Raw genomic sequence first — 26,275 nt, 5'->3', positions numbered from 1 at the left:
ACTTCATTTTCCTTGAACGAAATCGTATTCGAGATTCGACTGTGATAATCGTTTAAATAGAGGCAAATGTTGCAATATACTAATATCTATTTATATAATCTATCTTCTATCTAGTTATACAAGAGGCTCATGTCTGTACCGAAAACCAGGTCTCTGACAGCACGTCATAAGAGGCTTATCGGTAACTAAAAACAGGTCCCTGACAGAACGTCATGCTCCCGTAGCAATGGGTTGTATTCTCAGTCACCTCACTGGTCGACTGCTGGACTGCTCGATTGCTCAACTGGTTGACTAGACTGCTCGACTGGACTGGTCGATTAAACTGCTCGATTTGATTGCTCGATTGGACTGCTTAACTGAAGCTCGACTGAACTGTTCGATTCGTCTGCTCGACTCAACTGCTTGATTGGACAGATCGACTTAACTGCTTGGCTGAACAGCTCGATTTAACTGCTCGACTAGACTACTCGACTTAACTACTCGACTTAACTACTCGATTCCACTGCTTGACACATTTGCTTGACTTGCTACTCGACCCGACTGCTAGACTTAACTGCACGATTGAACTGTTCGACTGGACGGTTCGATTCGACTGCTCGACTGGACTGCTAAACTGTACAGCATGATTCAATTGATCGATTCGACGCTCGACTCAACTCCTCAATTCAACTGCTTGATTCCACTGCTCGACTGGACTACTCGACTCAACTGTTCGACTCTACTGCTCGAATGAACTGCTTGACTCAACCACTCGATTGGATTATTCGAATCGGCTGCACGACTCAACTGATCAACCCGATTGCTCGATTCAACTGCTCGACTAGACTACTTGATTTGATTGCTCGACTCAACTGACAGCTTGATTCAACAGCTCGACTAGACCGCTCGACTTAGTCACTCAACCCGACTGCTCGACTTAAGTGCTTGACTTAACTGTTTGATTCGACAGCTCGACTAGACCACTCGACTGATCTGTTCGAACAAACTGTTCGACTTAACTGCTCGACTTAACCGTTTGACCCGACTGCTCGACTAGTCTACTCGATTTAACTGCTCGACTGGACTACTCGACTTAGCTGCTCGATTAAACTGCTCGACCGGACTACTCGATTAAACTGCATGACTCGACTGCTCAACTCAACTGCTTGACTGAACAGCTTGATTCAACTGCTCGACTGGACTGCTCGATTTGACTGCTCGACTTGATGGTTCGACTCGACTGTTCGACCCAACTGCTTGCTTCGACTGCTCGACTCGCCTGCTCAACTCGATTGCTTGTCGCGATATCATATGGTCGGTGTTAAATCAGACCGGACGGAAGTCGCAAAATTTTAAAAAATTAGTTAATGATAGCAAACGATCAAGAACTTTCTAAGCAACATTTTACTCTAATCAGGTTACGTAAATGTTGCAAATAGCCAGAAGTTTTTATTCAGTTAAATAAAATTTAATACGACCATAAAAACTATTTGTTTCAATTTCCGGCTGACTCTCTTATGTACAACATCTTAGAGCTATATTATGCAATATAAGAACTCAAAGAACTAATACAAAGATTAAACATCTTCGCAAACACTGGCCAATGGAATGTATCCGAAGTTTTCCGAATTTTGAACCGACATTTAAATTCCGGATCGTAAGCTTCGGGCTCAACTAGTATAATATACTAGCTGTAGCCCCCGCGCGTCGCCTCGCGTCTGTTTGAGAGCAAATTGCTGGTACGCTATGTAACGCTAACGCTATGTAAAGGCCCAGACACAATGCACACGGATTTTACTACGCTGCGGCAATTTGACCGTTTTTCCATGGATTTTCTGTCAAATTTCCGCAACGTAGTAAAATCCGTATGCATTGTGTCTGGGTCTTAACTCTATGAGGTGCAACTACGTTACTTTTGCTCGTCTTGAATGTAATCTGGTATGATTGGTTTGTGTCTTTGCTTAATGTGGGAAATTATTACCACGAAAATACATACCGCGCCCCTCGTTTTGGCGACATACATAAGCCTCTTATATTTATGATGATGATTTGTTTAAAAGCCCTACACCACGACAATGTTCAGTTTAATTGTAGGGAATTCCTAGTCCAATTTCAACCTTAATATTAAATCCAGTTGCATCCGAAAGTCTGAAGCTTTCAATCTAATCGGCTGGTATTTTTGTGATAAGTAATAGGCAGTAGATTCGCCATCCTTCTTCGGGTGTTCCACTTTTTGTTTATGTCTGGGCACGCTAGTTCGATTATGCGGCAAAGACGTGTCAATTTCTATCTATAATAACAAAGTGATATAACATTTCTTCCTTAGGTGGATTAGCTCGGGTTTTTCGTAATTGTTTTTGGTATTTGCATTTTTACGTTGAAGTTGGATATTTATTTCAGAGTTTTCTAATCTTTTGTTACTGGTGTCATAAGTCGGACAAAGCTAGTAAAAACTCCGAAATTAATATTCTCCATCCAAAATTTTATTTTACATTTGCAAAATGAAAGTAATTTTGTATTGCAATGCTGCTTCGAATTCATCGTCAATCTTGCTTGCGATCTTATTTTCCAGAAACTTATAATCACGCTCCATTTCAGATGTCGAAGATTCCTCATGAATCTCATCTTTTTCCTGGTATACCCGTGTGCATTCTGTTGTCGGCGCTTCGACAGGAGTAATACGCTCCCGGACGATAGCGACGACAGGTTACTCCAGCAGCAAGGATTGCTGGTGGGAACGACGCTGGTACAGAAACGCATACAATACACAGCGAACGGCGATGATGACGAACGAGACCAGGACGATTTGGGCGATGGCTGGGAAATGGAAGGTAGCCGGGTTCGATCCGGTGATGCATTGGACAGTGAAACCAGAACAATCGTTACCAGTAGCGATGACGAGCTAGCTCGGCTGCTGCGGGAAGTTCGGTCGGATGAGGTCGGTGTAACTGGCAGCGACGTCTACAGCAACACCGAGGACGAGACAGAGGATACGAAATTTGTGCTCAAGGCTATGGACGAGAGTCGGAGGAGTTTGCAAACGTTAGTAGGTTGATTGTTGCTTGGTTTCTTCAGGTGGTTTGTTTTTAAATAACTTCGATATGGAACACATCAAACTTTAATTTTCAGACAGTTCTGTTCTATCAAACTGTATGACTTTGCACAATATAGCTACAAATTGCGAAATGGGCTTAACGGCATTAATGCTATTTAGAATGTGTGAACCAGAATTAGTTTAATAGTTTTTTTGGCGCAAAGCTAGCACTAATGAACTAATGAGCACTTTCTAGCGGGTTGGCTTTGTTGCGGAAATCCGTGCGATTTTTTACCATAATTTCCAACTTTGGAATCAATTCATCTGTGATTACATCAGAGATCAATCGAATTGAATTATTTTTTACGGCTGTTTTTTTGTTGCACTTACTCGGCCTAACAATATTTAAAATCGTGCATCATTTTACCCTTTTATCAATCGAACTGATGGGAACATAGAACACAATTTAGGAAAAACAATAAAAAAAAACTGTGCTATTCTTCGTGTTCGATTGTAAAATTCCGCTCGCTCGACATGCATGATCGGTTTGATGTTTCACGCGTTATTCCTATTTGTATCTGTTTTTTTTTCTGGCAGAATGAGATTGTATCCACCCGAGAGGAAAGCAATGTCGGCGAAACGGAACAGGATCACGAGGCGGCAGACTTGATGGTACGGAAATTGCTGGACGCCAAAATTGTGTACCGCCGCCTGACAGGGCCGTGTGGTCGAGCTCTGGTAAAGGACGAACAAATGTATTCGGTGCAGGGTTATTTCGTGGCAGTCAGCGATACCCGATATCAGTTTTTTACGCATGTCCTGACCAGACAGTTTTGGCAGTTGGAAAAAGACCAACAGGTAATACAATTGCTGTTTGTTTGATAGTATCATTTTAAAGCGGGATGTTTGCAGCAAACGGTATGTAAGCTGAAGATGTCACCTAGGGAGTTGATTGGAAGAAGTTTTACCAAAATTTATCGATCGAAATTAGAAGTATTGCGACAAGACGATTTGTCTGTCAAACCTTTGCCGGAAGCTCCATGCATTAACGTTGAATATGAGGTTTGATTCTGGGTTTTTCACAACGCCTTTAAAACAGTGGTTTTCTAGCATTTTTAATCATGAATTAATGAATTAATGAATTTTGTTATTATTTTCACTTAGAACAAGGATTAGTATGAATACATAACTGTATACATAACTGTATCATTCTTCTTACCTAATCGGGTTGGTAAGTCTATTTTTCTGCGCATGACACATTTTTGCCTCGTCTGTATGGATTAGAAACGTCATAACGAGGATGTAAACATTCCAGAGTGACAACCATTGCTAACCACTTCAACCACAAATCATTTCGCTCATTGATTCTAAATTAGTTCTCGGTCAGAAAACGGAATCACAACAAACGAGCTCGTAACGTACGCCTGCTTTTCACAGACCCGAGTTAACCGGAATCCCCCCGGTGCGCAACGCCAGTGAAACCGCGGATGATGCCCCGATCGGCCATCAATTTGTCTCTGAAAATTTTCACAACCCGCGCGTTTCACTCGTCTTTTTATGGACAACTCGGCCAAGCTAAGCTAGTGCAATCATCATGAGCCTACAGCAGCCGCAGCAAAAGCAGTGGAAAAATATATGCTCACACGATACTCTCGCTCGCTCGCTCGCGTTAATGTCTTTTTCCGTCGCCGTCAAACCGAACAAAACACACGCTGTTGGCCGTGTGGACTTCGAGAGTCCCACCGCCTCCTGCCCGCCCAGGAGGCATCGAGCAGACGAGCGAACGACGTCGGTTTTTATGCTAAGTCTAGTGCGCTCAGAGCCTTAGTAGTGTGCCGATCTCTCCGGGCGATCGATCGTTTTGGAATCTGTGTGTCGTCGTCTTGGTCGCCGTCGTCGTCTTCACGCCGTGTGTGTTTACGTACGTGTAGGTACTCGGTCGAACGGTCGTCGGTCGATGGCGTGTGCGAATCCGGTGTTTGTCGCCAATGGAACAATCCGCGATCGATTTGTTTATTTGTTCAGTTCAGTTCAGTTTGACCGCGAAGTTACGTGTTTTTTTTCCTAACCTAAACGGTGGGTGTGTCTTGACAAATACTAAAAATGATGCAATTACCCGCTGGATTATAATGAATCAACTCGCCCAGCCGAAATTGTGCAGCTTAGAATGGGATGCGCCGACGCGTGGGATGTGCTAAGCAGAAGAGCCGAATCGTGCACGTGGATGCGCGCGTGTGGGTAAAGGGGGATTAAAAATAACGCGGTTCAAAATGTTGGCTGGTGTCGTTTGTGCTCCGTCAAAACAGCAGTTCATCGAGATCGACTACCTCAGGCTGTGATGTTGAAGTTTCGCCTGTTTGCCTTTACTTTGTTTACAATTTACCAGTGAAAGTGAAAATAGTGCTCCAACGTCGAAGAAAAAGTGCTCTCCAATCAGAGGCTACCGCAATTGATTGAATCATTACTTTTTGCATCTATGTGGCAAAAGTTGTCCACGCGAGTGCTGAAGCAAAAATCATTTTGATGATTGTGGTGTGGAGTGGCCACAGCCACAGCCACAGCCTCATCGAGAAAACCTAATCGAAAGAAGCAACGGAAATTCATATTGTTTACCATCGAGGAAATGAAAGAGCATCGAAGAGGTAAACTCGAGTGGTGTGATAACCTGTCTGGCTGCGAAAAGCCCAGATGCGTGCCCTCGCACTCGCCATTCATTTGATCCATTTGGATGGGTGTTTCCTTGGAGATCTGGTTATTTATGTGGCTGTGATGTTGGTTCCCAATCGATGGAATGCTTTTATTTTATTCCACAACGATAGCTAGTTGTTACGTAGGTTACTCGCTTCAGTTGTTCCCTGTCAGAAGAGACGTGTAGTGTGTAGGGTTTGGATCTGTATGCATGAGGCACACAGCATCGCATGAGCGGGAAGCTCATGATAATATTGTGTAGCATGAAATCATGAACACACAGCCGTAGTGCATCGAACGAGCACTATCGTTTATCATGTCGGTTCCAGAACTCCATATCATCGATTGTGTTTTTAGAGTTTACATAGTGCAGAATATTGACTACGTCGGTCATTCTTCATCCAATTTGAAACTAGGCCATATCTGCTATCAAAACCAGCTAGTTATTCTGAATCTTATTTCACGCAATTTTTGTTTTCACTATTCTCTGCATTTAAATTAATATTTTAAAGAAAATTTTATTGCCCAGGGACACGAAAAGCTCAGTGAACCAAGTAAAAGCCAACATTTTTGGGGTCACTGACCCTGCCCTGGTCGACTGTCAGTTCCATTTTCCCTATTCGGCTGTAGCTTGCATAGCTTTCAGCATCATTTTTCCTAGTTTTTCCTGATTTTTCTTAATGAATCAAATTATGGACAATGAATTTGTTTTCACCAATTTTTGTCAACAAAACCTCAGCAAAAGTAAAACGCAAGCTTCAATTTCATGAAATTTCATAAGGCTTCAGTTATATTTTGCTTTATTTATACTTTTTTGGTGAAAAAGACGCTCGCTAGTTTGTATGCATGTTGTCTGATTACTTAAAAAAATTTTCATTTCCTGTTTTTGATTAAAAATAACATTTTTCATTAAACTTTATTATGCTTTATCATGTAAAATTGTAAAGCATATTTACTTTTGCTACACTGGGCCGTTATCCACCCAGGGCCAAACGAATTGTGGTTGTCATGCATCATCATGAATCATTAGCCTTCATTTTTAACCGATCCTTCGGCCGAGGAGAATTTTCTGTGAGCTGAAAGCTGTCATGCATCCTACCCGTGTATAGAAGTGGTGATCGTCGGGACGTAGAGAATTACCAGCCTTTCCGCCGCTTCGAAACTAACTGTTCGAGATTATCTTCAGCGAGCGAATCGAACAAGTCATGAAGTCTTATATCTCCTCCGACTAGCATGGTTTCGCTGTGCGGGTAGATCCGTTCCGTGACTACAAACTTGCTAGAACTCCTTACCACTTGTTCGACGGCTTTGGAAGGTAGAGCGCAAGATGATGCCATCTATACGGATAGCGGATGTGAAGGCTTGCTTCCGGTACTTCGAGCACGGGCCTAAGGCCTGGAACCTGAAGGGGCCAGATAGTAGTCAATTGTTCAGTAGATGTGGCAATGCTGGCCATAAAGCAAAGGACTGCGCGGTGCCGCCCAAGTGCTTGATCTGTACCGTTAAACGGGAGGCAAAGCACGTAACGCCCGGCTGGTGTGCCGGCGCCAAGCCAAGCCATAGTGCAAGTAACGCAACTCAACCTGAACCACCGCAGCACGGCTCAGCAACTGCTACACCAATCAGTTTCCGAGTCGGCAACGGACATTGCCATCATCTCGGACCCATATCGCGTCCCTGCCGGAAACGGCAACTGAGTCTCGGATAGATCCGGCACGGCGGCTATATGGACGACAATCAGGTTACCGGTTCAAAAGGCTGTGTCAACCGCCGACAAGGGATTTGCGATTGCCAAAGTGGGTGGAGTGTTCTACTGCAGCTGTTATGCTCCGCCGAGATAGTCTATCGATCAGTTTACGCGGAAGGTAGCCCGAGTATCAGTTGTGCTGACTGGTCTAAGGCCGGTGGTTATGGCGGGCAACTTTAACGGTTGGGCGGTAGAGTGGGGAAGTCGTCGCACGAACCATAGGGGTCGGATTCTACTTGAGGCTCTGGCAAAGCTCAACGTAGATTTGGCCAACGTAGGCATCACAAGTACCTTCAGTAGGAACGGTGCGGAGTCTATCATCGACGTGACATTCGGCAGTACTGGTTTGATAGAAGACTGGAGGGTAGACAATGGCTACACTCACAGTGCCCATCAGGCGGTCCGCTATGGTGTCGGTCAGATAACGAGGCGGCAGACGACGAGTAGAGCCGACACTCCAACCACCCGTGGATGGAAGTCATCATATTTCGATCCCGAAGTATTTGTGGAAGTGATCCGAAGAGAGTGCGGTGATCACGGTATGCCCGATCCGAACGCTGGTCATTTGGTTAAGGTACTGTCGAGAGCGTGTGACGCTACCATGCCTAGGAACGGCCATCCTCGGTGTGGAAGGTCACCGGCTTACTGGTGGACAGATGAAATTGCGGAACTCTGCGGAGCATGCCTTTGTGCGAGGAGAATTATGCAAAGAGCTCGTTCGGACGAAGGCAGGGCTGAACATCGAGTAGCACTTGTTGCTGCACGCGCAGCGCTTAAGAGTGGGATAACAGCTAGTAAACGAGCCTGCTTTGAAAGGTTATATGCTAGTGCCAATACGAACCCGTGGGGTGATGCCTACAGGGTCGTAATGGCAAAGACCAAGGGCTCACGCCCACAGAGCGATCACCAGAGATGCTGAAGCGGATCATCGAGGGTCTCTTTCTTCACCACGAGCCAAGGCCCTGGCCTCGGGTCGCTGAGTCGTCCCACGGCCGACGTGCCAGTATCTCAGACCATAGCGTAAGATGGTCGGCCTCCATGCCGAACATCCAAAGTAACGTGAACGACGGCGGCTTAGAGGTCGGGGAGGAAGCGACGGCTATGAACGAAGAACACATTGAGATCGCTAAATCCCTAAAGGTGAGCAAGGCACCGGGACCACACGGAAAGCCGAATTTGGCCATTAAAGTGACTATTTTGGAGGCTCCCGAATTATTGGGGGCAGTAATGAGTAGATGCCTGGAAAACGGCCACTTCCCGGACAGATGGAAGCGACAGAACTGTGTCCTATTGCCGAAGCCGGGAAAACGACCGGGTGTCCCCTCGTCATATATGCCGATCTGTCCGCTTGATACTGCCGGCAAGGTGCTGGAGAGGGCTATTGCGCAGTTGTCACGCTCGACGTGAAAAATACGTTTAATAACGCTAGTTGGGACTCCACAGCCAACTCGCGTCCAAGTGCCGGTGTCGCTGTACAGGATTCTGGGAAATTATTTCCAGAATCGTGTGCTATGCTACGACACGGAGGAGGGTCAGAAGTGCGTTCCAATCACCGCAAGGGTTCCGCAAGGTTCCATACTAGGCCCGGTGTTGTGGAACGTCATGTATGACGAGGTGCTGAAGATAAAGTTTCCGGTAGGGGTTGTGAGTGTCGGCTTTGCGGACGTCATCACCTTGGAAGTCTACGGTAAATCTATCAGAGAAGTTAAGTTGACGGCCGCCCACTCTATAAGCATTGTTGAAGATTGGATGCGCTCCAGGAAACTGGAGCTAGCGCATCACAAAACGGAGGTTATCGTGGTGAACAACCGCAAGTCGGTGCATCACGCAAAGATCAGCGTCGGGGACTGCACTATTTCGTCAACGCGGTCCTTAAAACTCCTGGGAGTCATGGTCGACGATAAGCTCAAGTTCGGGAGCCACGTCGACTATGCCTGCAAGAAGGCTTCCACAGCTATTTCGGCATTATCTCGTATGATGTGTAATAGCTCTGCGGTATATGGCAGCAAGCGAAGGCTATTAGCTAACGTGGTCCAGTCCATACTCAGGTATGGCGGGCCGGCGTGGTCATCGGCGTTAGGTACCAAAAGCTATCTAGCCAAGCTGGAAAGCACCTATCGTCTCATGTGCTTAAGAGTGGCGAGTGCGTATCGCACAGTTTCATATGACCCAATCTGCGTCTTAGCGGGTATGATGCCTATAGGCATCATCATCAGTGAGGACATAGAGTGCTTCAACCAACGTGGAACTAGAGGCATACGGAGTACCACAAGATCGGCTTCGATGACCACATGGCAGCAGGTATGGTCTGTTCCACAAAAGGTCGGTGGACACATCGACTTATCCCGGAACTATCCGGGTGGGTCAACAGGCGCCACGGCGAAGTTAACTTCCATCTGACACAGATTCTGTCAGGGCATGGTTGCTTTAGAGAGTATCTGCACAAGTTTGGGCATGAGGAGTCCCCCGCGTGCCCGAATGCGTGGATGTAGAGGAAACTGCAGAACATGCTTTCTTCATATGCCCTCATTTCGCGGGCGCTAGAAACAACATGATGGCTGTGAGCGAACAGGACACTACTCCGGATAACTTAGTCCAGCCAAAGGATGTGTTCCAGCTCGGACGTCTGGGTAGCGGTCAATGCGGCTGCTACCCAGATTGTACTTGAGCTACAAAACCGCTGGAGAGCCGATCAACGGCGAATAATCAGCCTAACAACCATAGTCCAGTAGTTATGTAAGAGAGTGCGTTAAGCACAACAACCCCTCCCTGAAGTAATACCGGTAAGTTGGTGCCAGGGGGAATTGAGGCTGAAGACTCGAGTAGGGTTCTAGTGGGTCTGGATCCTCACGCTCCATTAGGGGGGTCGGGATACCTAACCCGACTCCCTGAGTTGTTTTCTCAGGTGTCTGATAGTACTGTATCTTCTAAGGTGCGCAGCAGATTTCTCTACTCGTAAAAAAATACGGATCTAAAGGCGGTGTCGTGGTTTTCAACCTATCTAACAAGAAGAACGCTGTTTGTCCAGCACGGCACCGCACCGCGCACACTCCGCCAGATCTCGTTCTACCTGGTCTAAACTCCATCCTTTGCAGGGTCTGGCATTCTTGCAACATACGTTGCTTTGAATACTGGGTTCGCCCTAGAGCTGCGCGAGTTCATGGTTCATTCGCCGCCTCCATACTTCGTTCTCCTGTACGCCACCGAAGATCGTTCTTAGCATTCGTCTTTCGAAAACTTCAAGCACTCGCAGCTCCTCTTCAAGCATTGTTACCGACTAATAAGCGTCTTATGCAGCGTACTTTGTACGGAGGCTTATTCTGTTTGAGCCCAATTGCCAATGAAGTCCATAATAAGCACGACTTCCGCTGACGACTTCCGATCTCACGGCCGCCTGGTGTCATCGTCCACCGTTACATTCATCGACTACCTCAAACTCATCTCCATCGATTACTGCCCAAGCGGCGTTAGTCGACCGCGGTTCCACGTATTAGGTTTTAGACGTATTTACCTTTAACCCAATTTTCTCTGCTTCACACTTTAGTATGGTGTACTGTTCAGCCACCGCCACAGATGATCTGCCTATAATATCCATGTCATCGGCAACGAATTGACAGGATTTGTTGAAGTTTGTGTCCCGCGTGTTAATATCCGCTCGGCTCATAACAGTTTGTAGCGCTATTTCTTAAATTCTTTGTACCGTTTTAAAATCCGTCCTTCAAAATTTTTCATCGTCGGAACTAAAAATCACAACAATGTTTACGAAGCTAACGCGCATGTATTTGTGTAGGACGGCATGACAAATGTTATTCTGCATAATTTCTGCAGGTCAGGCAAATTTTCCTGGCTGTAGAATAACGACAATGCCTTATTGCGTGAGTTATTTTCATTTTTGAATGACGGAAATTAAAATCATTAGTCGACACTGTCTTCTTCGTCGCACGAAAAAACGGAGGAAATTTGGCTGCATTTAAATAGATCTCAGCTCACTTTGATTGATCGCATGTGATAGACAACAAACTAAAATATTAGGTAATAACTAGTTTTGCATTGTGTGTCATAAAAATACTGATATTTTAAATAATTTGTGTTGGATAGGACGGGAATAGGCAATTACGACGATGTAGCAACATACCCTATCTCCTGTAAATTTTTCTCTATTGCTATGGTTGCGAGACGACTCATTTAACAGTGATTAATTATACTTATAGCAGTTTCTCAAAACGTGAATGCTACGTGAAACGAGGCTTAAAAGTTGTGTTTAATAATCGTAAATCGAAGTCATTCCGAAAAATTATTTTCGAGCAATGAAGTGTATTCTCCATCATCAAAATTTCAACCTGCTGCATTTTGGTATGCCACTAGTAAGATGGAGTAAAATTTACAAAAAGAAAGTCTATGTTTACGCTATTGATTTTGATGACGTCGGCGCGAATAATGTCTACATAAATACTAAAGAGCGAGCAAGCCTTGTATATTTTAACCGTGACGCATTAATTCGAATTCTGTTTTAGTTCCCGCTGCATCGAAGCAAGCCTGTTTACGTTTTAAAAGCACAAAGCAACTTTGCTCCTGTTTCGCGACAGTTTTTTTCTTCAAACGTACAAACTGCTCAGGTGAAATAACATGTCAAGTATGGAAACCATCCATTCTCCAGATAGAATGGTTAAAGTGCGTAAAATTTGCGTGGATAGAAACCTTCCTGCTCCGGAGATCAAATGCGTTCGCTGTCCCAGACCAGGTAACGTTCTCGAATACGAATCTGAGTGTCGCGTCGGTGTTATTTCGCGCCGAGGAATCCATTCGACTGAAAGCGGCGCTAGGAAAGCGGCATGTCAAAGAATAATTGAAACATTGGAAGTGATCCAAGCAGTAAGTACCTATTTACGCAACGTGATCACTTTCATTTTGTACAACTTAACCAACCAACAGCCATCGGAAGCGGACCAGAAACTGCAAATACAGTCTTTGGACCAGGCTGCAGAAATATCGTCCACCGAAGCTGAACGCGTCTTCCGTGTCTACCGAAGATGTATAAAATCCGACATTCGTAGGACATCATGTGGCCTCGGCGACCGCCATCGGTACTTCCAAAATTTGAACCAGGGAAAACTAGCTGCCGCCAGAAGGATCGCGATGGACGATTTTTTGACACACCGGGAAAAGTGTACCTTAATTCCGAAAGCACTCGGGCTAACGTACGAGTTAAAACTGTCAAACAGCGGACTTCTCAGTGTAAAAGGCCCCAATTTGTGTTCTTTTGAACTGATTAATACGGAGTACGACTGTTTCATTTTCGGGAATGGCGATGAGTTTTTTGCCAGAGTTTACGAATACTTTTTAGCTATGCTGAACCTTGATTATTTACGCTGAACCTTCATCATTGATCCTAAAACTACATAATATTTACATATATATGTATATGTAACTTGTTTGAATAAACGATTACTTGCTAAATAAGTTTTTTTTCACAAACTCACCTGTGGTACGAGATCGCACCCTTTTTGCTCAGGAAAACCGAAAAATCGATAGCAATACTTTCATAATAGTATCGGGAACAATTACTGGATGGGGGATGTTTGCGAAAGCTTACTCTTGAATTAATTGTCTTACTTTCGTATCCATGAACACACATTATCGTATCATCTTCTACGTTTCAACATGTACGGCAGCATCAAAACATCATACCTAACCTCTTCAACTCGTTATATCCAACCCATTTTCATATTCTAGCCGTCTAGCTCTGAAGATTGAAACAACTTCGTGTGTAGATACACTGACTTAATATATACACACAATAATAGGTGCACATTCTGGCAGTCAACAGCAGCGCCACGTGATGATACGGAGTAGCCATTAAAGGCGGCTAAAAATAATCCATAAACTTACTTCAGGCGTAATTTAGAGCAGAAGCTGGAATCAGCAGCGCGTCGGGTGTTCACGCTGCTGCTTGCTATCCTCACTTATTCACTTACGTATACGGCTGCCTACCTCCTGGTTGGTATAATTTTGGATGAGATGTGAGTGTTGTTTTTTGTGTCTCTCAAAATTGGTGCGGTGCCTTTTAATGACCTCCAAAGTTGAACCATACGGACGCTGTAAACGCTGAACTTCCACAGTAATTCGCAGAGTTTGCCGCCAACTCTAGCTCCAGATCAGAAGAAGGAGCCGGAGAAGAAGAGATCTATTTCTAAACTTCTGAAACTTTTATAAGTAATTGATTTAATAGTTATTTTGTCGAGCAGAGCAAATTTTATCATTTACAAGTCTGTAACCCTGTAAAGAACCGAATATTTTAGCAGCGTTTTTTACAGCTGAACAATTCGCAATCATTTTGGTAAGTGTTTAGGTAATTGGTAAACAAACAACTTTTGCTTGATGCATGTTTACTAAACTTTCGTGCTTGCATCGAACAACATCGATATAAAAAAAATATTTTTAATATACATAAAAACAAGCATATACGGATATATGTTAATAAAAATAGAATACATATTTTTGCCAGAAAATAAAAAATTAATTATAAAAATCAAGAAAATTGGCACAGGCACTTTCAAACAATCACATTGCGTTTTTTTAAATTAGACTTGAAAAACTGAGCCATTCAGTTTGTGCAACATAGGGGAAAGTAGTCAAGAGTTAAACAGCTAGAACAGTAATAATAACCTGACCATGAAGCATTCAAGATTCTTGGTATTTTCCAGGAGAGAAATATTTGGAACTTACATCGTGTAATATAGCTTGAGAAAATTTTTCAAAATTTGTAATTCTTGATGCTGGCGGGGTTCTTGAAGAGAACGGATTTCACTGCACAGTCGTCCGGCATCCGTAGTCTCCCAGCTTTCGCCAGGTATACGATGGGAATCTCTCCGAGCAGTGCCTGTAGCTCGTGATTTATACGCCTCCGCCACTCGCCGCTTTCCGTTTGTACTCCGCCAAAAATAGTCCGCAACACCTTTCGTTCAAATACGGCAAGTGCACGTATGTCTTCCGTAAGCAAAGTTACTGTCTCATGACCGTAGAGGACTACTGGTCTGATTAGCGTTTTGTACATCGTCAGCTTTATGCGGCGGCGAATGCTCCACGATTGAAACGTCTTGCGGAGGAAAAGGTAGGCTCGACTTCCAGCTTGGATGGGTCGTTGCATCTCCTTACTCGTATTATTGTTGGCGGTGACTAGAGATCTCAAATATACGTACTCATCAACCACTTCCAGTTCATCCGCCGTCAATAGTCACTGTCCGTGGTAGGCAAACATTGTTTTCTCTGGTACCTTTTCATACCATATATTTGGTTTTCGAAGCATTAATTTGTTACCTAATCCTTTTAACCTCCGTTTTTAGTCTGGCGTAGATTGCCTCCGTCGTCCCAAGGTTTCTAGTAATGAAGGTCGTCTGCGAAAGCTAGGAGTTAGCTTCTTTTGCTGAAGATCGTACCTCTTGTTTCGATATCCCCCCCTGGGTCACACCTTCAATGGCGATGTTGAATAACATACAGGACGATTTATCTCCTAGCCGAAATCCTCTGCGCGATTCGAAAAGACTGCCCCCGACGAGAGTGTCCCCGAAACGCCACGTCATTTTGCCCGTAAAACCGAACTCGTGCATTATCTGCCATAGCTGTTCGCACTCAACTGTATCGTCCTGAAATCCACTGAGATCCACTGAAAATATAAAGCGTGTGCACGTTTTACTCCCGATATTTCTGAGAGATTAAGTAGGTTAGACCAGGTGGAGCGAGAGCTGGTGGAGAGTACTCGATGTCCCAGGAATTGGAGAGCGGTAGCCCACAACCGAGTTAATTGGAGAAACCTTGTTGGCTTCGTCTTAGATGGCAAGTGACCTAAGTAAGTAAGTAAGTCGGAGTACAAATTTGATCCGTAGTAGCACTGGCCCCCATAAAGCCCGCCTGACAATACTCTACGAATTCTCTTGCTGTTCGGGATAGACAATTTAACAAAATCTGGGAGGGCACCTTGTAGGCGGCGTTTATCAGAGTAATACCACGGTAATTACATCGATTACTCCTCTGTTAGTTTCTCTTCCTCCCAAATCCTTGAAATTATCCAGTGAGGCACCGTTGTTAGAGGTTCTTGGCAATTTTTATAGAGTTTTGCCGTGAGTCGGTGCTTTCCGGCGGCTCTGTTATTCTTCAGCTGATTGTCTTCTCGCCAGATCTCTTGGACACTCATAGGTTCACTTGCGTTGCGTCTCCTTCTGTTATACCGCCGTTCAGATCCTCATCGAAGATGCTTGCTTCCACCTGTTGACCACCTTGCGCTCGTTGATTAGATTTTCTCCCTCGTCCTTATGTCAGGTTTCGGTGTGCAGACCTTACGAGTTTGGTTTCTCAAGAAACATTTATGCGCTGATTAAACATTTTAGCAGCCATTATTATTCAGCCATAGCTAAATATGCATCGAATAAAATTTATGTAAACAACTCTACAATACTTATTCAGCCGAAATTGGAGAACTCATACAACCTATTTCATTTGAGGCAGAAAAAACACTTGTTAAGCAGTTATATCGCCCTTTATATAACCTCTGTGCGCCTTGTTTCCAGTTTTGCGCAAATTGGTTGTTTAAAAACGCACAAAAGCCTCTATTAAGCTACATTATAGCCTCAAAGCAGCTATTAATAAGCTCGAAGCTTACGTTAGATATCTAAGAGCTGAAAAACGGTTTTTTATTTCTAAAACTAAACCATAGTTTAGCCACAGGTTGAATAAATTCAGCTAAAAATGTTTGATCAGCTTGAAATTGTCACTTGGGTAGCTGCTTTCAAAGCTACAATGGAGCTTAATAGAGGCTTTTGCCTGATTTAAACAAACCAATATGCGCAATGCTGTTAATTCTGTTTTTAGAACGAGAAATAGTTTTGCAATGCTTTTTCAGTCGCATAACCAACGTCTCATCAACCTTTATGCAGCCAAAAAATAATGTATCAAATTGGTTATTTAAAACACGCAAAAGCCTCTGTTAATCGTTATGTGTTCGGCTGGGTACCCGGGTACCTTTCCAGACTTTATTTCCTAGAAAAACAAGGTTTACCTCAACTCAGCCAGCTAACACTCGTAGAATGCCCCTAACTAGTGGGAATAAACCATTTGCCATCACTAGACTGCCTGTAACAGCAGGGGGGTCGAATCGGGGGGGCTTCGAATTTTTTTACCCCATAAGTGTTCGGATGGGTACCCGGGTACCCACCGAAATGAAATACTTCTAACTTTATCAATTCTTAACCGATTTTGATCTTGAACCGTCAAAATATTGGAAAATTTGTCTATTTTTAGAGTACGAGACATTCAAGACCTGAAAATACGTCTAGTTGCCGTAAATCCGGATTTCCGGGACCATGTTCTAGACCCTAGACAAATTTGTACAATTGTCAATAAAACCACACAATATTGATATCAAAATTCATGAAATCGCTTCAGGAGTTAATGTTTAACCATTTTGAGTCCATTTAACGAGTAGTTTTCGGAATGGCCACTCCGGAGTGGGTTCCTGCGGGGCCCAATGAGGCCACTAACATGTTTGGATAGAAACCCTAGCAATATGTATATCAAAATTCATGAAATTCCTCCAGAAGTTGAGTTTTATCCATTTTGAGTCCAATTGATGGGTTGTCCCCGGAATGGCCACTTCGGGGCAGATTTCCGTGGGTCCCTATATGACCATAAACTTATTTGGGTAGAAATCGTAGCAATATGTACATCAAAATTCATGAAATCACTCCTGCAGTTGATGTTTATTCATTTTAAGTCGATTTGATGAGTTGTCTTCAGAATGGCCACTCTGGAGCAGATCTCCGTTGAGCCCTATGAGTAGTAGTAGAAGTAGTAGGGGAAAGCCACCATCATTTCAAGGACTTGCCAATGTATGTGGGTAGAATTACAGTAGATCCAAATTTGATTATCAAATGAATTTCACTAATGCTGTTACAGAAGGGTCAAAAGGGATTGGGCGGACCCACAAGCAGAGGCACTTGTGCGCATTCCGGGGTTATAAGAGTCGCCTTCCAGCATTAGGATCCTTCCATGTAATAATCAATTTCGCTGTACCAACTTTAACCCACGTGATGATTTGTTTGTTTTGAATTGAGAAGTGCCATATTTGCTTCAGACCTTAAGGATTCAGGTTGGCAATCCACTCCATCATCCAGCCTTCCACATTTATGATTTCAATAATAATACTGTTAATAATATGATATTAAGATGAAATGTGGTATATATATAGGTAAAACTAGAACAATCTCACCAGCAGTCCTTCGTATGGAATAGAGTAGCGTCCTTTAAGGTTCCATAAATGCTTCTAATAGTTAATTTAATTTTTCATTCTGGTATCCATGTGCAGTATTAAAACTCGTTTTGGCCAAAGTTTTTACTATATAGCAGTAGATGCTTCATAAGCTAAAACGAAAAAAATAATTAAAATAACTTATTAGGCTTACCAATTAGCTAGGCCGTCTGGCTCCGCCGTCTGCCCAAAACCTCGGTTTTGAAGTCAGGCAGCTGGAAACCACCCAGCATCGCACCTCCTAGCTTGGCTACTCAATAGAGCATTACCAGGTATGGCCACGTGGAGGCGCTAGGTAGGGGCTTGGGATGGCTAGAGCTATATTGGACGCTCCTCATTTGCCTTCCCCATTTCATACCCAGATCTCCGTTGAGCCCTATGAGGCCACTAACATGCTTGGATAGAAACCTCAGCAACATATATGCCAAAATTCATGAAATCCGCCCAGGAATTGATTATTATTCATTTTGAGTACATTTGATGGGTTGTCCAAGGAATGACCACTCTGGAGTAGATTCCCGTGAGCCCATATGAAGGCACTAACATGTTTGGATAGAAGCTCCAGCAAAATGTATGTCAAAATTTATGAAACCATTCCAGGAGTTGATTTTTATCCATTTTGAATCCAACTGACGAGTTGTCCCCTGAGTGGTCATTCCTAGGACAACCCATCAAATGTACTCAAAATGGATAAAAATCAACTCCTGGTGTGACTTCATGAACTTTGACATATATATTGCTAGGGTTTCCATCCAAATATGTTAGCGGCTTCACAGGGCCCTACAGGAACCTGCTCCGGAGTGGTCATTTCGCGAACAACCCAATGTACTCAAAACGGATAAAAATCTATTCCTGGATGGATTTCATGAGTTTTGGCATACATGTTGGTAGGATTTCTATACAAACATGTTAGTGGCCTCATAGGGCCCCACGGAGATCTGCTCCGGAGTGGTCATTCCGGAGACAACTCATCAAATCGACTTAAAATGGATAAAAATCAACTGCAGGAGTGATTTCATGAATTTTGATATACATATTGCAAGGGTTTCTACGCAAACAAGTTTGTGGTCATACAGGGACCCACGAGAATCTGCGCTGAAGTGGCCATTCTAGGGACAAATCATAAATTGGACTTAAAATGGATAAAACTCAACTCCTGGAGGAATTTCATGAATTTTGACATACATATTGCTAGGGTTTCTATCCAAACATGTTAGCGGCCTCATAGGGCCCCGCAGGAACTTGCTCCGAAGTGGCCATTCCGAAGACTACTCGTTAAATGGACTCAAAATAGATTAACATCAAATCCTGGAGTGATTTCATGAATTTTGATACCAATATTGTGTGGTTTTATTGACAATTGTATAAATTTATCTAGGGTTTGGAACATGGTCCCGGAGATCCGGAACTACGGGAATCATATAAAGACGTAAGGCCGTTTCGGTCCTACATGCTAAAAATAGACAAATTTTACAATCTTTTGAGGGTTCAAGATCCAAAATCGGTCAATAAATGAAAAAGTTAGAGGCATTTCATTTCGCTGGGTACCCAGGTACCCATCCGAACACTTATGGGTGTTAAATTTCCCGTACACGTAACGGTTAAGCTCTATTGTAGCTTTGAAAGCAGCTACCCAAGTAACAACTTCTGGCTGATCGAACGCTTTTATAGCTGAGTTTATTTTACCTGGGGCTGAACTATGGTTTAGTTTTAGAAATAAAAACCTTTTATTAGCTCTTAAACATGTAAATTTGGTGATTTTATCAAGCTTCGGGCTTGCTAATAGCTGCTTTCGAAGCTGCAATAAAATTTAATAGAGGCTTTTGTGCGTTTTTGAATAACCAATTTGCGCAAAGCTGAAAACAAGGCGCACAGAGGTTATATAAAGGGTGATATAATTGCTTAACAAGTGTTTTTTCTGCCTCAAACGAAATAGGTTGCGTAAGTTCTCCAATTTCGGCTGAATAAGTACTGTAAAGTATTGTAATTGTTTACATAAATTTTATTCGATGCATATTCAGCTACGGCTGAATAATAATGACTGCTAAAATATTTAATCAGCGCATAAATATTTCGTGGGAGGCTGTTTATTTAGATGAAAAATCGTTTATTCAGCTAGTATAGCATAATTATTGAGAATATTGACGGGTTGTGGAGAGTTTGAAGGTTGAAGATGCGCCTAATCTGCTTGTGACACTATTATGTGAAGCAGATGATTTACAGTGCATTCGTTAACTGGTTCAACACTTCTAGAATACAGAAGCCTTTGCTTAAATTTATTCAGCGTTTACCACCTGTATACAGAGTTAAATCAGTCGAAATCAAATCAGTAGCATTTTAATTCAGCTTCGGTGTTTGTTGGGTCATTGTCTCGTAAAACTTGCACGTGTTATTAGTCCAGAATAGTTGTTCTAGCTCTTCACGATCTCTGTCCTCCTTCTGGCGCTTTTTCCTACGCAGGATCGTTTTTTCTTCTCCATCGCTTGTTGGTACTGGAATTAACGACCGAGCGTATCCTACTCCATTCTTCGAGGGTCGAAGCATCTAGCTCCACAGAGGAAGGTAGAGGGCTTCATCCAGTACACGCGGGTTGTCTAATTTCCGAATATTTGACCGAGGAGGGTGGCTTTGTCGCGAGGTATAAACCGTCGAGAGTTTTGACCGCACCTGTACTGCTACAAGGTAATGATTCCATTCGATATTCATAGAGACCATACGGATACGTTGAAGTGATATTCAAAAAACCTGCCATTGTTGAGAATCATGGTCGATTTGGCTCAAAGTTCGTTGGTCAAGTGATCTCTAGGTGGGTTTTTGGATATCTTTGCGAAAAAAGAAAGTGTTTCTGATCACTAGGCCTCAGAAAGCTGCAAAGTTGATGCATCGCTGGCCGTTATCGTTCGTGTCGGTGTGTTGGCTACTGGGCCCGTTTACCGATTTATACATTGCTTCCCTGTCGACCAGGGCGTTCATATCCCCGATGACGACCTTGATGTCTCGTGGTATACAGTTGCCATACGTCGCCTCCAATTGCGCATAGAACGCTTCCTTCGCGTCATAGGGCCTACCTTCGTGTGGACAGTTCACGTTTATGATGATATAGTTGAAGAAACGGCCTTTTTTGTTCAACTTGCATATTTTCTCGTTGATCGTTTTCCAGTCCATTACGCGATCCTTCATTCTGCCCATCACTACGAAGCCCGTGCCCAGCTCGTTGGTCGCTCCACCGCTCTGATAAAATTGGAATTTGCTGCCACGAATTCTCCACACCTTCTCGCCTTTGCGACAGATCTCCTACAGTACCGCGATGCTGAACTTTCGGGGTTCTAACCCTGTCGCCCCTCACGAAAGTTAGCGATCTGCAGTTCCAACTACCAAGTCTTTATTCCATGTCCTTATTTCGTCGTCTTACTGTAGAAACGAAATCCGAAATAAAAATGTTTTTTTTTTAATTTTACTATGCTTGTGGTAAAACATAGTTTTTCCGACTTTGTTTTAGTTTTGCAAAAATTTTCAGGAAGCCTCAAATTTTCAAGTTAATGTTAAATAGTCTTACTATCAGGCTTGGCATACACTTTTCGCTTCGATTTTGCTCTTTTGCTTACTACACCTCAGCGAAGCAGAATTGAAAAAGAGGTGTATGGGGCATTTGTAGAGCTAGTAATTATCTATAATACAGTAATGACCCGATTTTGCGTCCCATGATGAATTTAGGGGTGACAAAAACGGGACAGTGACAAAATCGGGTATTTTTTCAATTTTTATTTTTTTGCAGATAACTTAGAACGAACTACATATATTTCATTCTGATCACTTTTAGGACATTTCGCACTTCCTTCTACCTCTCTGTGGACATTTGTTACCTGTTCACAGCGACAGCACATGTCCCACAGGTATGAAAACACGCGTTTTTTAATTGCGCCGAAATGGTTGATTATACAGGTTAACTATGTTCAAAGAAATTTCACAGCGTAAAAAACTCTTTCTTATGGTATGAACGATTCTTTGATTAACCCCCCTAAAAGTAAGATAGAGAATTTATTTTTCAAGCAGTAAGAGATAGAGCAAAACAATGTTCTACAAAATTTTTAAGAAGATTATTTTAAAGAACTTTGCCAAAGAAAGTGACCTTCTAGCTATTATAGTTGTGGAGATAAGAAACAACTTTTGTGGAAACTCCACGATAATCAACACAGTTCTTTTCACAGTGTTTCAACACATTTGACATGTTTGAAAATGATTTTCAAACTAAGCTTTCGATAAATCAAAAGCGTGACGAAATCGGGTAAAAAACGTGACAAAATCGGGGGTGACAAAATCAGGTCAAAAACGTGACAAAATCGGGGGTGACAAAATCGGGGAGTGACAAAATCGGGGAGTGACAAAATCGGGTTACCACTGTATTGCTGAAGAAAGTAAAGCTTTATCTTTAATATTTACCCGCTGTAGGGCTGCAATGCCATTGGTAGCAAAAAGAGTGCTCTTTTTGCTACCAAGAGGGTAGCAGCCTTATAGCGCCGTAAATACTAAAGATAAAGCTTTACTTTCTTCAGCAATATCATAGATAATTACAAGCTCTACAAATGCCCCATACATCACTTTTCAAATTCTGTTTCGCTGAGGTACAGTAATCAAAAGAGCAGAATCGAAGCGAAAAGTGTATGCCAAGCCTACTTACTATAATAAAAATACATTTTATTAATAATAAATAATTTTAAATTTTATTTTAAAAAATAAAAAAATTTAAAATTTAGTTTAGACTAATGTTAACATTGAAATTAAATGCTTGATTGAACGCAAAAGAATAAGAAAGACAATTACCGTGCCAGCACCATATTCATGACTAAGCCTAATTTTCAATAGTTGCAGAATTTTCATAAATATTAACGAGATTTTAACTATTCAAACCATTTTAATAATTTTAAATCTCGGACGTAATGATTAAATTGTTTAAAGCTAAAATTTAGTCAATATTTATGAAAAATCGGCAACTAAATTAGGCACTGTCTTGTATATGGTGCTGGCACGGTACATTCAATTTTGGTATGTCAAAATCGAAGCACAACTGTAGAAAAACGATAAAAACAAGTCCAATGGAAGCCCTTCGGAAAAAGCATGAACCAACATCGTATGTATTTCAGAAACAACCCACCACGGTAAGTGATGCAGCATGTTATCGTGAAGCAAAGCGATGAAGCCCTTCGCAGTCGAAGCGAGCGGTCGTACCTACCTACTTATGCTGCTCTGCTCGTAGACTTTCACGTGAACAAAGCCACCCTTACCGCTGCCAGGCTGCCACATCGCTTCAGCATAGTATGGCAACATACCTGCTATACATACAGGCATAGAAGCAGTCTCGGCTGACGAGGCCAACGGTTAGCAATTTGGTCGTGCAGTCAGTGGATAGAAGCTGGAAGAAGCAAAACGTAAAAGCAGCCGCCGAATACGCCAAAGCAAAATGACAAAAAAGCAGCAAAGCGGTAAACAGCACAACATGCACACCACATAAAACAGTCGGTTTTATGCTACCGTATATCAATGTGTTGGTGTGTTACTGCAGCCAACCCACCGCTGCCAGTGAGCCCAGATTATTGAATTGCAATATATTTTGACAATTCTTTTTCGCACGTAATTATTATACTTTTCTTTTTCATTCAGCAGGAACTTGTAAAATTAATTTCAATGCGTTGAAATTTGCACATATTGCAAAGAAGGGCCCATTAAATAACTTTTATATTGCATTTTGCATAAAACTATTTGATGCATTGTAACAACTTTAACCCTACTTAGCCGATTACGGACCCGTGAATTCGCTTTAGTTGAACTGAACTAAAGCGGTAGGCAACTTGTCATTCAGGCACACCAGCAGGCAGAGTCATCGTTGAATGAGTACACTTTAGTAATGACTGTGTTGGTATAGACACGTTCCATCTTCGAGTTGAGCTTGAGCATGTTGTACAGTTCAACTCTGTTGGCAGGCAGGGTTGGCAGTCATATAACGTACGACGCACGCACGCACACATGCAGGGTGCAGATGGTTTTTATATTTTGTTGGTATTGTTGCTTCGACTCCGATGTCCGTACCAGTGTGGCGGCATATAGCCACAAAATCGTATAGTTTGAAGCGAGCGACGTTACGCAGCCGTACACTCGGCAACACTTCACCATTCTGTCAGTTCATTCGTGTGTCCGTGGCCTGTGTTAAACTTAAAACTTGTTCGAATGCGAAAAAGAGGCTGATTTCCGCTCGTATGCTGCTTGTTTTATAACTTCGCGTTCCTAAGTCGAAGCGTTTCCGAGTTAAGATAAATGTAAAAAGTGCTATTCCTTTGCGACAATTCTGTGGTGTGGTTCTGGCATTGTACCGCAGTGTTTCCGTTTCCCATTATTGGATGTGAAAGTGTTGCTCGTTTCGAGGTGATTCAACAGCAAAAAAAATACAAAGGCAGAGCGAAGCCCAAGTGAAGTGTTGTGTCCGCCGTGAAACTCCGACATTTTACTCGCGCAGCGCCGTATGTAAGGTGCGTGAGTGATCGTGGGTTAGCAGTTTGGCATCGACGGAATTTTCCATACGGAAATCACCAGTGGACCGGATTATTTCATCCTGGCCAACCCCGGCCAGCCCAGAGCCAAGACCAACGACGCGCAACGTTCAATGGTAAGTGACCCTAATCTTTGTGTTGTTTGTTGTTCATGCAATTTTTGACAGTTCAAGCTCGCCTCGTAGCGCAGCATATTCACAGGAACGGGGATCAACAGCTGAATGATGATGATGATGATGATGATGATAAAGATGATGATGGTTTATACAGTAATGAATACGGTCCGATGAGGGTGACGACGATGGGTAAAAACGTCGCCTGTCTTGTTTTGGCCCGCACATGAATGTCCATAGATAATGATCAGGGTGGTTCTTTCATCACTTGAGTTGGGCGGGAACAAAACGAAGTATCGTATAACATTAAGGTGAAATTAGCAGTCATCGATTCTGTCAATTTCAAAAGCAGTTTTTTCGTTTGAAACAAAAATTCTGTTCACGAAAATATATTCGCTGTGTTCAGATAGGCAAGAAGAATGCAGTATTTACATTTGTACAAATAGAATCCCGCTTTTGGGCCCAAAAACTGCTTCCGAAATTGGGCTCTCCGACGAAAAGGTAATGACTGCTAATTTCCCGTTAACAGGAAACTAGCAAAACTTTTCATCGGAGAGCCCAAATACGGAAGCAGTTTTTGGACCCAAAAGCAGGGTTCTGTTTATAGAAATGTAAATGTATGTAAATTTTTATTGCACTTTTAGAGGGATTTATCAAAATTTCAGTTCCGCTAGACGATAAAACTTTTAATTTTACGAAAATCTTCCAAAGGATCCATAAACCTAAAACCAAGTTTTCCCGCTTAAAACTCTAATGCGCAGCAGAAAAGGTTCTATACCAATGTGCTGTGCCCGGTTGATTAGACTGCTTTGAGCTTTCGGTTGATCAAATGAGGGTTAAAATTTAATTTTTAGCAGAACTTGTATTTTGAAAATTTTGTCAGCCCAAAATTCAACATGGGGCTGACAAAATCGGAACATTATTGTATTATACATCTTCCTTTACGCTCAGAAACTCAACTCAGTTTTCATCCAGATTGGTGAGAATTATAGTAAAAAATTAGATACAGGTTTGAACATTAGATATACTGCCGCTACTAGCATAATAGCCCCGTTTATATAGGAAAATCCATAAAAAATGTGACCCGAGTGCGAAGAACGGCAGTATAGGGTATTGTCGTTATCGTCGGGCCACTGTTATGGTCGGGCCATCGCGATTTTACAGTTTTAGTAACTCATCATCTATGATGTATCTATGATACAACCACTGTAAAACTTCTTACTGTGATAGCTTACTTGTGACAATTCAATCGTTTCAATCGTGTATTCAAAACACCCGTACTGAATTCAGTGACTAAATCTTACAAAAAAAGTTTTCTAGGCGTAATGAACTTTTCTTCAAGAAATGATTCATGAAAAGTAATTATCGAGATAAATTTTGAAAATGCATGAAGTGTGTTTTGCTGCACACCAAGGCTATAGACAAATCCCCTCCAGTAAGGTGTTTGGGAAGGCTAAGGTGAAATACTAGAAAAGCACTATTTGTAAAGGTCGGGCCACTTGAGTAGTCATGGTTGGGCCACCATAATTTTAAGCGCAGCAACGCAATAATCGCTAGAGAATGTCAGTCACGTAAAATGTGATTAAATAAAGCAAAATTGATACGCTAAAAACCTAGATTTTTGTTGTTTTTTTTTCATTGTAGTTGTACGCTCCGGAAAAGGCGATTGTAGCAATATTGATTTTACAAGATCGCCAAAATTTCGCAAAAATGCAATTAAAAATAGGGTATTTGTACCTATATGAGCCGTTGTTCACGGAATTCATTCTTTTCATGTCTCTATATAGAATATTAATACATATATCTTAGATTTTCTGCGGTGGCCCAACCTGTACAACATGGCCCGACTATGACAACATTTTTTGTCTTCAC

General features: G+C 42.6%; 2 protein-coding genes across 2 annotated transcripts in view; both read left to right on the top strand.

Annotated features, from left to right (window-relative positions):
• The first annotated feature begins 5,048 nt into the window (after nt 1-5,048).
• The window catches only part of LOC128745481 (uncharacterized), a 200,646-nt gene continuing 179,419 nt past the window's right edge, over nt 5,049-26,275 (top strand). Inside the window, exon 1 of the mRNA XM_053842555.1 lies at nt 5,049-5,655. The gene's annotated coding sequence lies outside the window, so the exon portion shown is untranslated. The remainder of the gene's footprint in view (nt 5,656-26,275) is intronic.
• LOC128735021 (uncharacterized) overlaps nt 23,966-26,275 on the top strand; it is a 72,245-nt gene continuing 69,935 nt past the window's right edge. The window contains exon 1 of the mRNA XM_053829481.1: nt 23,966-24,406. The gene's annotated coding sequence lies outside the window, so the exon portion shown is untranslated. The remainder of the gene's footprint in view (nt 24,407-26,275) is intronic.

This window comes from Sabethes cyaneus, chromosome 1 (genome assembly GCF_943734655.1).
Source record: "Sabethes cyaneus chromosome 1, idSabCyanKW18_F2, whole genome shotgun sequence".
In the NCBI taxonomy this organism is placed as follows: Eukaryota; Metazoa; Arthropoda; class Insecta; order Diptera; family Culicidae; genus Sabethes; species Sabethes cyaneus.
Note: the sequence above shows the minus strand (reverse complement) of the source record. Positions and strands in the feature narration are given on the sequence as shown.